This window comes from Thermobia domestica, chromosome 16, assembly GCF_964235325.1.
Source record: "Thermobia domestica chromosome 16, izTheDome1.hap1.1, whole genome shotgun sequence".
In the NCBI taxonomy this organism is placed as follows: domain Eukaryota; kingdom Metazoa; phylum Arthropoda; class Insecta; order Zygentoma; family Lepismatidae; genus Thermobia; species Thermobia domestica.
The window spans coordinates 159,567,339-159,588,107 of NC_137469.1; the positions used below are offsets into that span (position 1 = coordinate 159,567,339).

Consider the following 20,769-nt stretch of genomic DNA (forward strand, 5'->3'; position numbering starts at 1 on the left):
CAAGCAAGTATAAGTAAAACTATTGGGTTAAATAAGGAATATAAACCCATGTCTTTCAGTGACAAGCAAACATTTACTTAAGTGGTGCGGTACCACATCATTTCTGGGATATGAACCCCAGTCTTTCAGGGGGATAACCCCCTCTACTAGTACTGCTGCATACATTTACATTGAAATCCTAGTGCCAAAAAAAAGACGGGATAAAACCGAGATCTCTCACTCCAAATCCATATATAAAACAAGTAACGTTCAGTAATGGGAGGCATTACTCTTAAGGACGGGTATACCCCCTTTTCTCTACGCAAAAAAGAGTGCATTCAGTAATTAAAAGTTATGAGGGGGAATTCAGTCCGGCCATAGTGCCCCCTATTCCCCAACGCAAAAGAGTGCATTCAGTAATTGGAAAAGTTATGAGGGGGAATTCACTCCGGGTATAGTCACCCCTCTTCCTCCACGCAAACGAGCGCGTTCACACTGCATTGGATTCTCTTTCTGCAACCCCTAACAAAATATTTCGTATTTCATTTCATTTTTACAAAGCCAATATTTATTTTTTCTCACTCATTACCTTGCTTAATATAGAGTTAGTATGTACAAAAACCATGTGACTACCATATGATTAAGATTCTGAATACTGCAACACATGTTAAAAATACGCAAGTTCATATTCCCATCACTTATTCAGAAATAAAAGAACATCTAGCTTAAATTTCTCTCACTTAATTACATTCGTTTATTCGTCATGTCTTGGAAAAAGATCCATTTGAGTATTCACTACGTTTCGTGATAAACAACCTATTCTAATACGAAATCAAAGGGAGAAGTCCACTGTTATGATCCAAAATGAATCACTGAACGTAGTTCTTTTCTTTCGAGTCTAACTGTGGGAAAGAAAAGTCTACACATTTACGTAAAATTGCAATATTCACATGTATCTTGGAAAATTGCATCCACTACATCTAAGAGCTCTTTATATAAGTACATTTTTCATTTGGTACTTTCCCTTATCTGACCTCCCTGAGGCGATATTATATTAATCGAGGCCTTTTACGCTGTATTACGGGCTTTTTAGCGTTGCGGTGTTGCCAAATTATGCCCTAAAGGGTTGAAATTCCCTATATTTTGTATATTTATAGTGTAAAACATGCAACATTGTAAGATATAATTTAATTAAATTTTGATATCAATTTAATTAACCCTTTAATCAAACTCCTATCAAAATGATTACCCCTTTAATCAAATTGCTATTAATTTATTCAATTACATATGATTTCGTAGAATTTATGTAATCGCGTATGATGATATACGTACCGTTATTACCTTATAGTACTATTTAATTATATCAAATTAACCCTTTAATTAAACTCCTATCAAAATGATTACCCCTTTAATCAAATACCTATTAATTTATTCAATCACATATGATTTCATAGAATTAATGTAATCGCGTCTGATTATACACGTGACGTCATTACCTTGTAGTGGTGTTTTATTACGAACGGGTTTACCGTATTATTGAATTTTAAAGCTAATTAACTTATTGAATTAATGAACTTATAATACTTAACTTACCTGAAACCGAAGCGCGAGGAGAGCCACCACCGAAAGCACCCGAGCTTATCCGAGCAGCGTTTTGATCCCGGAGTTTTTTTTTTTAACACGGACGATTACATCATCCTCAGTCCTGATCTTTTAATTATTTCTAAACGAACTTGATTTCCACCGAACAACTTACAATTATTTAATGTTACATTAATATTTTCATTTATTATAATTATTTAGAAATAAATAGTTGATTTAAATATTATTTATGCACGTGGAATAATAAATACTAGAAAGTACACAATTACAGTATAAAAGTACTTGATAGGAATTTTTTTACGGTACAATGGTGACATCTGTTATCCTCTTTTTATGCTCCTTTTTTGTTGAAAGAAAGAAACCAAAGGCAAGCCGGCTATACATTTTCCTTTGCGTGTTGATACCTCCGAAGGTAGATTCCTCTTTGCGTATAAGGAGGTGTCGCCATCAGGTAACAAAGCTTTGTACTACAAAGGGCAGGAGGGAAAGACAGGATATATGACCTGAAATGAAACAACATCGGCAGGTTTCGGCGTGATTGATGAATAGCATTTTTTGTTATTTATTTAATGTTTGCCTAATACAAGCGGAACGTTTATTGTCATTGAAAATTTGGAACACAACCTTGAAACCATGTGGAATTTATTGATTCTTAGAATGCTATTTACCTCTAGTTGAAATACAGCTTGTTGAAATATTTTCTTTGATGCTTATGCCTATTTTGTTGTACATAATCCCTATGTTATTAGTGAGAAGTAAAATAGAGCAATACAAATATTTTTGAAAAAAGGACGGTGGTGCGCTATTTGTGTGGACATTATTTGATTAATACCCACAAGTGTTGTAATAAAAACATGCTTTGATCCCTTGCGTTATTTTTCTGAACCACTATGCGGCTGTCTCCTATAAAGGTTATTATTTGGACTGTAGATACAGTGAGCGATATTATCTGAAAGAACAACCTTACGATGTTTATGATTTTTACCTTGATCCTTTATGGTGTTTACGATTTACTTATGTGAATGGATTTATGTCTGCAAGACGCCTCTAACTATGTACTAATACACGAATTGAAAGGAACGACCTCTAAACGGATGAAATTTAATTTAAGGGAAGAAAAAAAGCTACTACGTTAATTGGTGTTGTTATTTACTGGGTTATTGCTAAGTAACCACCAAAAGATCCCCACAATTTTCTCTTTTATGTGTACCCTCATTCAATATTTTTGAATAACATGTCGGGTAGAAAAGAAATAAAGTAAATTGACTAGATTCAAGCAATTGTGTGATGTGTTTGTGCAATCCAAGAAAACAGGACAGGGCAGGAGACTGAACCCTCATTTATTATAGCTGATGAAACATGAGGAAATCGAATTTTATCCATCCTTTATTTTTTTCTTTTAAATGATTATGGTGCAGGCGTCTGAAAGACATCCGTAACGGGTCATAGATGGGAGAAGTGGGAGGGAATGAACTATCACATTGAACGGATTTGGGGTTTATAACAACACGACCGAGCATGGCCATTTTATTCTTCTTTTAGTATTGCGTTTGGTTTAGAGAAGTTTTATCGTGTGGCTGTATTAAAATTTGTTGTAGTGGTAGTTCGGGTGTTTGATTTCAGCGGTTACCAGTATTGACAACGAAGATTGTTTCAGCGCTTATGCAGAATTAAGGTAAGAAAACTTTAACTAATTTATACATAGGAAATATACAATTAAATATTGCAGAGATTGATTAATTCATGAAATTGATATTTCATTTTCAAACTTTGTTTTATTGAAAGAGATTTGTTTCATCATGTTGACTTTAGTTAATTTTGAGTTTAACGTCCCTTTCAGCAGCGAAGCTTTTTTTTTTTTTTTAAACGAAACGGACAAACTTTGATGACTGTAAGCAATGGAAAGTTGAATTGAATATTGCTTCGTAGGAATAAAAATTAAATGCCAAAGGTGCGTCCGCTAAAAGCTTAGCATGAAAGAAGCTCTATTATTATTATTATTATTATTATTATTATTATTATTATTATTATTATTATTATTATTATTATTATTATGAGTTGAAGTTTTTTGTACATTTTGAGTTTGATTTTAAACTTTGTTTTCCGTTTGGAGATTTTTGTATTTTATTATTATGCAGTACAGAATTAGAATTAAAGGTTGTAGGAAAACGATATTTGTTGAAGTGATTTTATTGGAGTTGAGTACTGTGAGATGCGGATTTTACTTTTACGGTGACTACTTTAGCACATTGGTGTTTAAGGGTTTTTAACTAGGAATTAATTTGAGATTATATATAAAGAAAATCCTTCGTTCAGCAAAGAGAATGACGTGTAAGAACATTAACTATGAGTTATTTGATTGTCTCCCATAGCCCTTTATCAACATTAGTTTTGTTTTCTTATTTTGTAATATGACCATCAAATTGTGATGTCAGTTCTATTGAATTACATTTATGACGTTTCCTTATGACAAGTTGTTATCAGACTTTTTATTGCCGACCCCATATACCGATAGTATTTTTATTATAGCTTTGTATAAAGTATTGACTTTATATGAAACGGAGCATTGCCAGTGTTACTGGAATTGCCGCGTGACAGAATAATTAAGTTTTAAGGGTTTTGAATTCTAAAATTTTGTGAGTAACGAAGGGGTTATTTTAATGGTAGCAGTAAAAATAAAGAGTGTCCAGTTAGGGACAAGTCATGAGATGAAATTGCGGTACTTTGTACATAATTTGCATTAACATCTAGAATGTTATGGATTGACTTTTAGCTGTGTTATGTATAATAAATGCCGTCGACGTTTTAGATTGAAGCTTACTAGTTTTAATTTTTTCTTAGATGCTTCACGCTGCATAATGAGAGGGGTCTACGCTTATTGACCGTACTGTTATTTATTATATCAGCCTTGTAATTGAAGATAGCGGAATTTGAATTTAGATCTTTTCTTGATTATGACTCCCCGAAAATGTACTCTTTTAATTTTACGGTTATTGAGTAAAATTACGTTTAAAGTCCAACATAATGCATATAGTTCATTCAACATTACAGCTATATGAGACACAGTTTAGAGGTGTTTGCCCATAGGTGGGTCTCCCGCAACTAAAACGTGTACGTTAGTTGCTTAGCAAGGAACATGATTTATTATTATTACTTTTAACAGATAGGCTGTATGAGACATGGACCTATATTTTATTATATTTGTGAACCACAGGAAGTAACATGAGAGATCCCCACAGTGCTAAAGCCTTATATGTTACCCCGAGGAAGCTTAATACTTTATAGATGATATCTCTTTTGGATGCATGTAAAATTAAATTTTATGGGGAGGAGCTTAAATGAAAGTAGAAATTGCGTAGAGCGAAATAGTAGTTTTAATTTATTGGATGTCAGAAAATTTAGTGTGAAACAAAGCGAATAGATTCATGACTTTTCAAAATAGCGTAATACAGGTAGCATTGACACTTAAGGAAATTGGATATAATATATGAACTAAGGTAATTAGTTTTCTTAAATGGGGAACCTCCAGTGTCTGAGACATAAGTTTCAAAGTTATGGCTATTTGAAACATGACCCTTCAACGGTGTGGTTATATGAGGCACTTAATATATATACACCCGTATATTATTGAATTAGTAGCGCTGCTTTGTTTGGATTGAGATCCTGAAGGCTGTTAGTAATTTTAAAAATGGACGGCACACATGAATTTTAAAGTTTTGGAGATTGGTAGAACAAATTTAAAGAATCCCCTTAACTTTGTTTACTGCACCATATTGTTTTAAGTTACTCTGGGAAAAACTCACAGTCATAGTAATCTGAGGAATAATTCCGACTTTTGCAATTATAGTTGCTAACTTATGAGGGAGACGGTGGTGGTTTTGCTCCTTTAAAATAGATAGAACCCCTAAAAATCTATGGACATTGTTATGATGCCATAGCTTGCTTTCGAAGTACGCACTCTACCACTGATTCCCGACAATTAAAGAAATATAGGAAATATTTTGGTATGAAGACAAATTGATTAATACTAAGACTATATAAAGGAGGTGTTGTACTGCTTTGCTATTTAGATTAATTACACTGTATTTTAGTTTGTAGGTTACATTTTTATTAAAAAAATAGTGATGATTACATGGTCCGTAGACACGATTTTAGATACAGCGAGTTGTAGTACTCTTGAATTTTGTTTGTAGCGTACTATTTGAGTTTATTGAAATTAGTATTCCCTGAAACCAAATTTGATTTTTACTCGATTGAGTTTCAATATTATTGGAAACATAATTTTATATCGGAATTATCAAATTAGCTATTAGTTCCGTATTTGTGTAAAATAAGTTGAACAGTATACATAAATTGTGTTTTTTCACAGCCTTGTTTACAGTAATATTTGAATATTAGCGTACCCGATTTGTTTTGTATCTATTACCGTTTGATAATACAAATGAGAAATCGTTTAGGCGGACAAAAAAATTTTAAATGAAATTTGATAATTATCGATTAGAGTCTTTAGCTTCTTTAAAATATTTGACGCCAGCAAGAAAATGTTATAGCACTCGACCATACTTGTAAAGTTGATTAGCGGGATGTTCAGGAATACTCAGAAATAGATATAGAATTGGAATCAAGATTTTAGATTTCTAGGCTTCCTTGGATAATTACTTATTTGAGGACATGTTGAGACTTGTATATTTTGACATTTAAAATGCTTAGCGTACAGTAGGTTTAACTATACAGGGAAGAAATACATATAGTTTAGGGAACGATATCGAATATATTTAATAGAAAAGTGCCTGAAATGTTATGTAGACTAAATAAGCAGTTATGTAAGGCTGGGTTGCATACAACTAGGGATACTACCGTATCTCAACTTATTCTTTGAAATTTACTATTATAATGAGATGACATATTTTAGTTTAGCGTCCCGCAATTATGACTTTCGTAGAATACTCACCAATCTTCTTTCAAATGTAAGCCAAAGGGGTGGGGTCCCACCACATTTTATATAAGATTTAAAGTGTTATGAAAACACTTGACCGAACATGAACGCTTTAGCACCCCTAAGATTGGGACAGAGGGAATTTTGTATGCACTTGATAAAGAATCAGTATCTTTTAGCTTACGGTGATCATGAGAAATGAATCTTTTATATTGATTTGCTTTACAAAGAAAGCTGATGAAAAAGTATATAGAAAGTGGAAGGAAACTCCGGGAAAGCTACGATTACGCTGTTTGTTTACCACAATTTATACAAAACACTTGCTTTTGTCATGAGAACACTACAGGGAGCCAAGAATTCCTAGCATCGGCCCCACAATTTTACTATTGAGTATGTCATGCATTCGAGTTAAATGGACGCAATTTTAACTATAAGTAGGATACGCATTTAGTTAGAAGATTTCAATATAAGCATTGACGGAAGAACTGCACGCTGTTAATATTTGTGAAAGTATAGGGAGTAGTCAATATGAATAATAGAAGCAGAAACACTTGTTTCAGTTCAATGTGATAGTTCATTCCCTCCCACTTCTCCCATCTATGACCCGTTACGGATGTCTTTCAGACGCCTGCACCATAATCATTTAAAAGAAAAAAATAAAGGATGGATAAAATTCGATTTCCTCATGTTTCATCAGCTATAATAAATGAGGGTTCAGTCTCCTGCCCTGTCCTGTTTTCTTGGATTGCACAAACACATCACACAATTGCTTGAATCTAGTCAATTTACTTTATTTCTTTTCTACCCGACATGTTATTCAAAAATATTGAATGAGGGTACACATAAAAGAGAAAATTGTGGGGATCTTTTGGTGGTTACTTAGCAATAACCCAGTAAATAACAACACCAATTAACGTAGTAGCTTTTTTTCTTCCCTTAAATTAAATTTCATCCGTTTAGAGGTCGTTCCTTTCAATTCGTGTATTAGTACATAGTTAGAGGCGTCTTGCAGACATAAATCCATTCACATAAGTAAATCGTAAACACCATAAAGGATCAAGGTAAAAATCATAAACATCGTAAGGTTGTTCTTTCAGATAATATCGCTCACTGTATCTACAGTCCAAATAATAACCTTTATAGGAGACAGCCGCATAGTGGTTCAGAAAAATAACGCAAGGGATCAAAGCATGTTTTTATTACAACACTTGTGGGTATTAATCAAATAATGTCCACACAAATAGCGCACCACCGTCCTTTTTTCAAAAATATTTGTATTGCTCTATTTTACTTCTCACTAATAACATAGGGATTATGTACAACAAAATAGGCATAAGCATCAAAGAAAATATTTCAACAAGCTGTATTTCAACTAGAGGTAAATAGCATTCTAAGAATCAATAAATTCCACATGGTTTCAAGGTTGTGTTCCAAATTTTCAATGACAATAAACGTTCCGCTTGTATTAGGCAAACATTAAATAAATAACAAAAAATGCTATTCATCAATCACGCCGAAACCTGCCGATGTTGTTTCATTTCAGGTCATATATCCTGTCTTTCCCTCCTGCCCTTTGTAGTACAAAGCTTTGTTACCTGATGGCGACACCTCCTTATACGCAAAGAGGAATCTACCTTCGGAGGTATCAACACGCAAAGGAAAATGTATAGCCGGCTTGCCTTTGGTTTCTTTCTTTCAACAAAAAAGGAGCATAAAAAGAGGATAACAGATGTCACCATTGTACCGTAAAAAAATTCCTATCAAGTACTTTTATACTGTAATTGTGTACTTTCTAGTATTTATTATTCCACGTGCATAAATAATATTTAAATCAACTATTTATTTCTAAATAATTATAATAAATGAAAATATTAATGTAACATTAAATAATTGTAAGTTGTTCGGTGGAAATCAAGTTCGTTTAGAAATAATTAAAAGATCAGGACTGAGGATGATGTAATCGTCCGTGTTAAAAAAAAAACTCCGGGATCAAAACGCTGCTCGGATAAGCTCGGGTGCTTTCGGTGGTGGCTCTCCTCGCGCTTCGGTTTCAGGTAAGTTAAGTATTATAAGTTCATTAATTCAATAAGTTAATTAGCTTTAAAATTCAATAATACGGTAAACCCGTTCGTAATAAAACACCACTACAAGGTAATGACGTCACGTGTATAATCAGACGCGATTACATTAATTCTATGAAATCATATGTGATTGAATAAATTAATAGGTATTTGATTAAAGGGGTAATCATTTTGATAGGAGTTTAATTAAAGGGTTAATTTGATATAATTAAATAGTACTATAAGGTAATAACGGTACGTATATCATCATACGCGATTACATAAATTCTACGAAATCATATGTAATTGAATAAATTAATAGCAATTTGATTAAAGGGGTAATCATTTTGATAGGAGTTTGATTAAAGGGTTAATTAAATTGATATCAAAATTTAATTAAATTATATCTTACAATGTTGCATGTTTTACACTATAAATATACAAAATATAGGGAATTTCAACCCTTTAGGGCATAATTTGGCAACACCGCAACGCTAAAAAGCCCGTAATACAGCGTAAAAGGCCTCGATTAATATAATATCGCCTCAGGGAGGTCAGATAAGGGAAAGTACCTACTGTCTAGAAGTCTGAACTTTTTAGAAACGTCCTAGATAGGTGAAAATATAGTTAAAAATTGCAAAAGGTATCATGCAATTTATCTTTCTTTTCTTATATCCTAGTATACTTTTTTCTTTCACATCCAAACATCTCTATTCAGAATTACGAGATAAAGGTGAAGAGAGAAACATTTCCATCTCAAGAATTATATCAGAAAAAAATCTTTTGACTTAGGCTAGATTCGAACTCGTAACCCTTGAATCCATAAGTCTGCGCTCTACCGATAGAGCTAACAATTGCTGTTGCAAAAGCCTGATTTCTACAACTATCGGTTGCTGAATGGTGTGTATTAACGAAATTGGCCGAGATAATTCCTTCATATAGCTATTGCAATAATAATAATAATAATAATAATAATAATAATAATAATAATAATAATAATAATAATAATAATAATAATAATAATAATAAAGATGATGAACAGAATTTAAAGAGTCGCATTGTTAAAAGTTTGGTGTGCGAAGTTAGTCCTAATATGAGATTTTATTAATTATATATAATAAATGTAAGCGTGGTTTATTCGTGCGTGCTACTCAAACTGCGCAACTCATAAGGGTTGTACGCGTATGGTACAGTAGCCTTGCGTCCTCCAACCGTGAAGAAAGATTCGGTTTGAAAATATGCGTGTCCTAAGAGGAAGGAGGAGATTCAAAGAAAGAGAAGTGGTTTAGAAATTATGCAAAAATAGAATATCTCACGAGGTGAGGTGATTTATCTTTCTTTTCTTATATCCTAGTATACTTTTTTCTTTCACATCCAAACATCTCTATTCAGAATTACGAGATAAAGATGAAGAGAGAAACATTTCCATTTCAAGAATTATATCAGAAAAAAATCTTTTGACTTAGGCTAGATTCGAACTCGTAACCCTTGAATCCATAAGTCTGCGCTCTACCGATAGGCCTAACAATTGCTGTTGCAAAAGCCTGATTTCTACAACTGACTTCTACTACCGAGGTGATATAGAGTTCAGCGTGTCTTTCAGCTGTGACTCTATACAAGATGTGCATCTACGGCTTAACGTGGAACCCGAACCACACGACTCCTGCCGGGAATCGAAACCCGTATCATCTCTAGCTCTATCATGAGAGACACACAAGGGCGCCCATATTGTGGTTTTCAAAGGGGGCAAGTATAAGCGACATTTCAAATATAGTTCCAAATTTTGGGGTAAATATTCAAACAATTTTTGGGTTTTCGATCTTGCAAAGTATAATTTCCTCTAGAGGGGGCAATCGCCTCCTCTTACTCCCTTAATGGGCGCCCCTGGAGACACAGGGACATGCAAAAATAATCGAAAATAAACGATATTAATGTTAAATCCAAAGCTTTTGAGTACATGAATTATGAAACCTTCTGTATCGTTCACACCAAAGTTTAGCATTATCGGCATGGAGGTTTAATGGGAGGGGTGAAAATTTAATAATTCTTAATTGAAAGATATGAGTGTCTATTCAATAGTTTTCGGGGTTGCTGAAATTAATAATTACACTCCAGATACCATTAAAGCCCAAAGCTTTACTCTTTCGTTAGCAGGAAGGTTATTCATTTACTTAACTCAGGAGACCTTAAAGTTAAGGATATGAAACTCGATGCATATATTTCTAATTCAAAATTATTAGATACGTATTGTAGCTTAGACTTCTAAGGAGGGGAAGGGCCAATTTATGCAATGATTTCCTTCACATTCGAATAAAATACTGTTCCATTATATTGCGAAAACTCATTTCGAGTGGTGTCATTGCTAATAGTTTTCCGTATTTGTTTAGACCCCTACTCATTTATAACAGAATCTCACTTTTCCTGTAACACCTAAGCAAGCACTTAGTAAAGTAAATGCCATTAAAATCTATATTCATAGGACAGTGGTGCAAATGCAGTTGAGCTCTTCGGCAATCTTTAGCATGGAAAGATAAAAAAGCCACCACATTTATATTGGAAAAGTAGCTAATGAATTCCTCCCCGAAAAAGGTCACCCGCACATTTATTTTACAGATGGTGGTTTATAGCTATACGTAAGTTTGTTGAAATTGCTCCATAGTTGTGGGGGCGAGACACTGAAGCCATCCGTAATAAGGGGGCAAGTGGCATGTAAAAGTACTCAATATGAACAATATTAATATCGAAATCGTTATGGTATTAGTTTTCGTGGTCGCAGATGAATAGTGACGCTGTCGATGTTGCTTAAGTTCAAGTTAAGCCTTGGTTGGCATGGAGGTCAGAGTGGGAGGGTGACAGGCAAATAAATAAATAAATAAAATAAAATAAAATCGAAAACATCCTTTATTTGTGTCGAATATATATTTTTCGGGATCTCTGACATAAACGGTAATATTCCAGATGTGGTATATGACCAAGGTTGGCCCCATTCGCATGCGGTTTCAGACGAGAGAACCGGTGAAGATTTCAGAACAGTTCCTTTGACTTAAGTTTCAATACACTTAGAGTGAGGAGTGGTAATACACAAATACTGGTGTCACATCCGGACCTATCAGAGGTATGATTTCTGGGGAACTGTAGTTGCTCCAGGGAGGCATTACCCAATGATCAGCCCCTAAAATTCTTACTGCTTTACAGGAGCGTAGGCAGGAATTTATTTCAGTGATCGAAAGCATTTTTAGGGTTAAATTGTTCAGATGGTAATGTATACGTATACTAAATTCGTTTGAAATCCCTCCAGGAGCTCATGTTGCATCGTACGTTCAACTGTACTTTTCTCTGAATCAAAACTTTCCCTCTCTCTCTCTCTCTCTCTCTCTCTCTCTCTATATATATATATATATATATATATATATATATATATATATATATATATATATATAACAGTAACAGGATCGGTTGTAGACATTTTGTAAGTGTAAATAAACAATATTTAGTCGCCCCCCCTAAATGATAATAAAAGAATAGAATGCTGTAATGGACAAAAATTCTTCAGATAATTGTTACAATTACAAATTTCTTCAATATATAATAATTCAGTCTTCCTGTGAGTATTAAAGGAAAATGGTGAACTTAAACCTAATTAACTGTGGATGAATCATGACCAAAGTTCCAGTTTTAATAATTTATATATATTTTTTTATTAAATAATCACAGGAAACAACTAAAATGTATACCTAAGATGTATTTTGACAAATACAGTTGAAACATAAAAGTCGAAATAGAATAAAACTAATGAGCTTTAAGTTTAACATTATCACAGGTTTGATTTTGACAAAGAGATATGCTCTTACATTTCATTAAAAGCATATTTAAATAGGTTTTCCAGTGATACAAATATGGTAGTTAGCTTAATTTCTCGTTTTCTTTGTTACTGTAAAGTTCATGTTATAAAGACACTTTTCTGGCTTTCAATTCGGCAAAATCTCTTATTATTGCATCAATATCAATTTCATTCAGAATGTAATTCTCAATGGCCATCAAAGCTAGTCCATTTAATCGTTCTTGAGATATACTTGATTTCAAATAATTCTTTATTAATTTTAGTTAAACTAGTTCAATACACAACAAATGACAAAAGTGTGTGTCTTAATTGATATTTAATTTGTCCTCGATCCAGTGGCAGCACTTTAAAATCAGGTTCCTTCGCAAAAATTCTTTTCAGGGCCCTTTAGGCCTATAGGACAATTCAATTCTTTCATGTTTCTTTCCAACATAAACGTACGAAATCAGGCAGTAACACAATGTAAACACAAGCAAAGATGCACCCAAGATTTTTCTTTCAGGTTCGAAGATTTTTCGGAATAGCCTACAAATGCAAAGAATTTTGTGTATCTGCCCCTGAAATTGTGCTAATTGAAGGATCCAGACTCTCAGACTACCTGTGCAGTGTTTCGTCCACACATATTTTTAGGGGGCCACTTTCCCCCGGGAGGAGATCAAAATAATACGTCTGTAATATAATAATAAATAAAAGAGTAGCAGCAGTGGCCCTCTGAATACTAAGTGTACCCCCCGGAAGATTTTTTCTGAAAGGAACACTGCACCTATTAGGGATGCCCACGAGACAAGATGTGTAGCTGTCTCGTCTCGAAAATGTGTTGTAAAAGTGATGTCTCGACTCGAAAAATGTATATTTCTCTATTGGAAGAACCGTGTCTCGACTCGAATTTTGTCTGGAAAATCCTGTCTCGATTCGTCTCGTGCGCATCCCTAGCACCTATGTCGGTGCATCCCTGAACACAAGTATAGGAAAGGGGGGCAAGAGTACGCAAATTTTAATTAAACTTATATATTTTGGTAAAAAATAGTTACAACGGAAAACTTTTACATGGAACACAAAGCTTGAACTCTCCTTTACGAAATGTGAACTCAACTTTTATATACCTCTATTCTTAGAGGAAGTAGAACTGATAGAATGAAAACATTCAAATTCGTACTCTTGCCCCTATATGTGGGGCAAGAGTACGAAATCAAAGGGGCAAGAGTACGCACCCAAAAGAGCATTAACAACCGTTCATGGCATCGTGCGCACTTGATCCAGTCTTCTATTGGTGGATCACTGTAGATGATATTGCATAATGGACACTCGTACACTACTTCCTCACTGACCTGAAGAGTTGTAGCTACAACTTCGGTGGTAGCTTTCCTGGTGCAAGATGATGTTTGCCTTTGCTCTTTGGAGGGCGCCGTTTCGAAAGTAAGTTCTGCTTGAAAGGAGAGGATGTCAGAATCTCTGATTGACTTCGAGAAGATCAAGATCTACTGGTTGAGTGCTTGGTAGCAGTTGGAGGAGGACTGACAACCACCAGAGGAGGACTGACAACCATCGGTGTAAATGGTCCACATGGGCCCCTGCTTACCTCCACTTAAGATCTAGTTTACTGGTTGAAAGTTTGGTAACCGATGAACTAGCAGTCAGCAGAGAAGTGTTTGATGTGAATAATCCGCATGAGCTCCTGCTTGCTTCTAGTGAGAATCCAGTGTTACTGGTTGAAGGTTAGGTAACAGATGAATGAGAACGAGCAACCGGCAGAAGAGTATTTGAAGTGGACAGTCCGCATGAGCTCTTGCTTGTTTCTAGTGAGGATCTAGCGTTACTGGTTGAAGGTTTGGTAACAGATGAATGACAACGAGCAACCGGCAGAAGAGTGTTTGAAGTGGACAGTCAGCATGAGCTCTTGCTTGCTTCTAGTGAGGATCTAGCGTTACTGTTTAAAGGTTTGGTAACAGATGGAGGAGTACGAGCAACTGGCAAAGGAGTGTTTGATCTGGATGCACCGCATGGGTCCCTTTTTAATTCCAGTGAATCATCCGATGAACGATTTTGGACTCTATTCAGGTCTGATGCTTGATTTTTTGCTTCTGGAATGCTTTCGTCTTCAGACCTGGCTTCTACATTTAAGTCTATCACATCCACAATAGAAGGAAGAAAATCATCTTCAGTGAACACATCTGGATTCAGTAGGACAATTCCAGATTCTTGAAGGCTGGATACCAATGGTTGCAGCGTTGTAGTCATCATCATCATAGGTATTCTTTCTTTATTAGCAGGTCACTTGCCGCAGCTGAGAAGCTTCCATGCTCCACGGTCCTCCGCTAACTTCTTCATCTTCGCGTATGATCTTTCTGTTTTTATATAATCCATTAATTGTAGTCTCCTTCGCCCCCTCCCTCTCTTTCCCACCACCATACCCTCTAGGACGTCCCTCATGATACAATATCTTCTTAGGCAATGTCCCAACCAGTTTCTCTTCCTCTTCCTAATAATATCTAAAAGTGTTCTTTTCTCACCCACCATTTCTAACACTCTCTCATTCGTTTTCCGCTCGACCCAACTAATTCTTTCCATTCTTCTCCACACCCGCATTTCGAAGGCTTCCAGTCGATTTTCATCACCTTTACGTAATGTCCACGTTTCCGCCCCATACAGTACAACACTCCACACAAAGCATTTTATGAGTCTTTTTCGTAGAAGCCTCAGTAAACAAACTCGCAACTTGGAATTATGTGGGATGGATGATTCCTCATCCATTTATCACACACAGTTGAATACCAGGATTTCATCGGGTCAAAAAAAGGAGCGATCGAATAGTTTCAAATTATGACTGGGATTTGGTGGTAAACTCAACATCACTATCCTATTTTGCCTGCAGAAATCAATCGCTTGGATTGAAATGTGACATGTCTAATTGTCAACAAGTAAAAATACCTTTTTCGAAACCGAATTTGATCGCACATGTTGGTGTAAATAATATAACCATTCTACGAAAAGTTGTGAGTTGATGAACCAGAATTAGATATTCCCACAGAACCTGGCAGCGAGCCATCGAATAATTCTTGTTTCATTTGTTTTGTGGGAAATATCTGGGGAATAAAGGAACCAGATGCACTCACCATGAAACAGCTGTTATGTTAACTCCAAAATCACTAGATACAGTTTTATTCACAACTGATTTTTAGTCGACTTTTGGAACTTTATGAGGAACCGTATTTATTCCAGTTTCGTACATGTTGTAGATATCCCGTGGAGAAAAGCCGTTTTGTCTTACAAGATCTTTTAGACAATTAAAAAACATTCAACTTGTGGCTTGCAAAAACCACGAGCTCTCCCCAGACCAGTCTTTAAAGGCTGTTGCAAACCAATTGTTAAATGTCTACGACGGAAAGACTCTGTCCAATCTCTTTCTGCCATTAGATTCACACGACTAAAGGATATGGGGCACCTAGTTACGTTCAGCAAAATTGTATGCCATTCTTCTTAGATCTTTTAAAGTTAATTCATAGAAGAATTGATCCAGTAATGTGATATATTACACTAATTCGTTCTCCATTTCTTCGGTAAATAGGCCTACTGGCTTTATTGTACCTAAAGACGTTGCAGATTCTCATTCAAGAAAAGAAAAGAAAAATCCCTAATTCTCCTTATATCAGTAATGGAAATGCATAGGATACAAAAACAAATCAGATAATATTTAGACCCTTTATAAAAATATATTTCCAGCTTATTCCATCAGTTACAGAATGCTTGTCACCTACAAGGGTAACTTGAAAACTTTTCGACCTATCCTTGATGAAGCTACATATTGTCAAATGTTAGGTTAGGTTAGCTTCATATATCTTTATAGAATCCCATTCCAATCATTGGACTGATACCACCTTATGCAGAGTCGTTTTAACGTATGATTACTAAAGGACTGACCACTACAGGAAACATACGATAGTCGAATTTTTTAGTATGGCAGTAATCACGCGTCAGAACGACTCTGCATAAGGCCCATTGAAATTTATTACTGAAGACTACTGACATTTAAGATAAAAGAGGACAAAGCGTAGTATTTCTGAAACCTGAATAAAATAAGCAAGCGTAACGTTATTCAATAACTGCAAATGTCACTATCTCACACGTTTATCTGTTTCGAAAACTCAAACACCACCTGTACTGTAATGTAAGATACTGTTATGTAAGGAATAGTATTTAGAGTAAAAATTTATCCCTCGTACATAAGAAAATATCAGGATTCTTCAGAATTCTTAACGTTAGAGGCTACATATGGGAACCAGTATTCGTAAAGTTTGCCGTCACTCTCTGTTACAACGGAATCTACATTCTTTTTTGATTGTTAGTTCTAAATCAAATTGGATTCTTTTTCATAGAACAGAAGGGGCAAGAGTACGCACGCGTACCCTTGCCCCGAAGGTATCTGCGTACCGTTGCCCCCTCACTACACAATTGACTTTCCCATGATGTTGTACAGCCAACTGTTGGAAGAAAGTCAATTTACTCCATCCTGTCAAACAATGGATATGTTAGAAACTAACGCTTTATAGTACTTTGAAATCGTTATAAAATTGTGTAAGTTATTCATTAACTACTTATGTCCCAATATTATAACAAACTATTAGAAAAACATAAATAATTACCTAGATAGCTTGTAGTTTGCCGCAGCACACTCAAACTTGTTTAGGTTCTAGACGCTATTAACATCAAACTCCACGTGACGCATTATTGCCATACGCGAATATATTCACCTGATTTTAGGGAATCGTATCCTTACCCCCCACGTACTCTTGCCCCCCTCTACTCTAACTAATAATCAAAACTCTACTTTGCATTAGAATTATTACTAATTTAAAATATCGCTCCATCTAAATTTAATAACAGAGAATGGATTAATAATTATTGTTATACTGTTATAATAAAACAAGCATCTGTATATGCTGCTGTGATTGAAAGTGAGAGTACTGAAAAAAAAACTACTTGTCATCCAAATGACCTTTCATCGCTTTCGATTATATCCTTTCAAGTTATATACTTATATGCCGCGTGAAAACTAATTGTATTCAAACATATTTTGAAATACATGAAATTTAATTCAGACCCGTAACAGAAATGATCGTATCGTCCAATTTTAATTCAACAATTAAATTACTGCAATCAGGTAAAATAACCTTACAGTTTCAAAAGAATGTCGACCTGCAAATGCTTCGTTAACAGTGACTGGTATTGACAACTCCCCACCTCAACATTTGTATGATTTTGTCCAGAACGCGAAAGAAACCTTTTAGAGCCTTCGGTTGCCTCTTATCTTCTTTCATGTTTTGTAGCTTTCTTTTCCGATAAAATGCTCACTTGGTTTTATATCCTTGCTCATTATTATTACATGAAAAACAAAGTACTATTAAAAAGTGAAAGCACACATCATTATAAATTTAAAAAATAAAACAAAAACGAAATGACTTAGGATAGAAATGAAAATCTTGACGAACGACAAATGAACTAATAGATATTAAACAAAGTGAGCATTAAGCAGTGGACAGCGATTTGAGCCATTAGGAACTTAAGTTAAAATTTCCCTCAGAAATGATTTTTAAAAAATCCATTTGTACCGCCCGTCTTTTCTTAGTATTCGCTCTACTCCCTGGGCGAATGGACAGGAAAAGCCTACTTGCTTGCATGGGGGCCCGAAGAATTTTTTAGAGGGGTCATCTTCCTGGTTGGTATATTACGTTTGGTATTTTTATTTGTATTAAGAAAATCTTAAGAAATTATACTTATATATATTATACTTGTCGTAAGCCAGGTGTGGCCCGGCCCCCTCGTCCCCTTTTGGGCGCCCATGCTTGCTTCAACTTTGATAATGTGAATTTCATTTACGGTGATCTTTCTCAACCCTTAACTGAGGTCATTAAACCAAAGTACTATGCGAAGACACTGTTTAAGACAAGATGGAGGAGCACCCTTGGAAACATTTCTTTCTACTGTGATAATGCCACCCAATCCATAAACAATACTTGCGGTTGAATTCCTTTCGTTTGTTGATCCATTCGGATTTTAAAGACATATTTGGCAATGATATTCTCTAGCAAGGTGTCGGAAGGATTGTTGAGGAAGGAATGAAGAGTCTGTTATATTTGTATTTTGTGCATATGGTGGGATTGTGGAAAGAATACCAGTGTTTAGCTCTACGGTCATAGTGCTTAATACAACATCTATTGGAAAGCTAAATTTACCTTCATTTTATCTCATATTCGTAAAATATCCCTTTTCCCTCTTTAAAAAGGTCTATCCTGTGCCGTGGAAATTTTCCTCAAACTAGCATCACTTGTGCGTGTGGTATTGGCATCAATTGATGTACGAGTCCATTTCATTTGTAAAGGGTGTTTTACAGCCAACCACGCAAAGATTCGACTTTATTGTCCTTTTGATGTATTTTATCTGTATCTCAGTCTGTACAATATTTATTTGAAGCTATATGAGGAAATTTTTTCACCATAACATTTTTTTAAATAAATATTTACATTTAAAACAAAATTCATTTTTCTAATTTGATCCCTGTTCACCTGGCGCCTCCTGCGAACGCGTAGTTCGCAGGCTTCAAGATCCGGCCCTGCAGTAACAATGAAATTCTGTATTACCGCCCGACTATCGTTGTTGTGAAAACATTCATCATGATATGACGTAGGGAAATGAGTTACATTAGGGTTCTAAGATCCAATATCAAAGTTGAAACATCGCAAGTAAAACAAAAACATGTAATAGCAAATAGTTTTGAAAATAATTTCAGTTTAAACTAGCTGCGACTACATTTAATTCAAAATTGAACTTCTGGAGTGCAACATATGAGCGTAGCTAAAAGAAAAAATCAATAAAAACAGTCGGGATTTGAACTTAAGCCATACAAGTAGGAGTTCTTTACACTAACCATTCATCTACTATATTTTGTTTACTAAAAATATTTTGCATGCAGCAAAATGCCATTTCACACTGAAACATTAACAACATAAGAACAAAGATTTCAAGAAAATTTGCCAAAGCTTATGTATTAAAGGTATCCTGGTATTCGCCCAGTAGTACTGCAAAATCACTATTCAGGATGCCTCGTATCGAAATTTGAACCGGGAGACTCTCAATTACGAAGCGTCAACACTAACCAGTAACCTTCGTTCGCTCAGTAAATGTCTTCAAATTACTTTTCTGTAATTATTTTTCAAAAATGTTTATTATTTTCATGAAGCAAAGAGTGCATCCTCTACTTGGGTTGAGAACTATATCTACTATACTTCTAACAGTCAACTAATAGTAGATGTTCATTATTTCTATCGATTTTCTACGTCTACTAAGTTATTTCAATTTTTTATAAGTTTTCCCTTCCGTTTATGACAATGATTAGAAATGAAGGCTCCTTTTCTTATACAAATCTTGATCATTGTAACATTTTTTAGTCAAAATTCTGAATTATTGAAAATATTTAAATTAGTTAGAATGAAGAGGATAATACTAAGAAACATGGTTAGAAAAAAAAGAAACATTGTTGTTTAACGAATTGATAAAATCAAGCTTTTTCAAAACATAAAAAAATACTGTATGGAATGGGATGATCATGGAAAAAGTAAAAATAGCCATCGAGGACACACTAACCAACTACTGTACGCGGATAAGTCAAGGTTCGTTAACTTGGTAGACGTATATGAAGAAACCACTAACAGAAAATAGCTGATAGCTTTACGCCTAATCATCTCAGCGACCTCGAAACTATGAACTCTACATTAACATCGGTTGTCGTTTTCGATCATTTTATATGTTACTCCCTTCCATTGTCCCAAGATATGTCTTACCCCTTATCCCAATGCATGAAATGCAAATAATATTTTCGCAAACACCGCGAGGGGCAAGGAGGGAGTAACAGAACGCACACAGCTCGCTGTATGGCTTTAGGGCAAATACCTAAAGGCATAAGCAATAGGCCACTTGACCAAAAGCAATGTTGCCAAACGTAAGAGAAGGTAAGCCCACGCGCAGCCTGTCTCTTCGCGTGACATTATCTTCGACACAAAATCACTGACCCTTCGAACAAGATAACATTGTTGCGCTCTCAGAGTCAGGTTTTAATTGCATTTGTGTTGAAGAAATGAAATGAAATCTTTAAGTTTTACGTCCCACGGTTGTGCCGGTTAGGCTAAAGGAGACGGTGATGATGAGTAATGAATGAAATGAAGAGAGTGGGAGGAATTAGGAGAACCCCGAGGAAACCGACGCACACGGTGTTCGTCCGACACAAAGTTCAATTGGCGGGGGCTGGGATCGAACCCGAGGCCCCAAGTACTAGAGGTGAAAGCTCTGCCACTGAGCCA

General features: G+C 35.1%; 1 protein-coding gene across 2 annotated transcripts in view; it reads left to right on the top strand.

Moving 5' to 3' along the window:
- The window catches only part of LOC145672827 (uncharacterized), a 172,742-nt gene that overhangs the window by 61,940 nt on the left and 90,033 nt on the right, over positions 1–20,769 (top strand). Inside the window, exon 1 of one of the 2 annotated variants that reach the window (XR_014128683.1) lies at positions 8,492–8,571. The exons of the other annotated variant lie outside the window; for it this stretch is intronic. The gene's annotated coding sequence lies outside the window, so the exon portion shown is untranslated. Of the gene's footprint in view, positions 1–8,491; positions 8,572–20,769 lie in introns of those variants that run through there. 2 annotated transcript variants of the gene reach the window in all.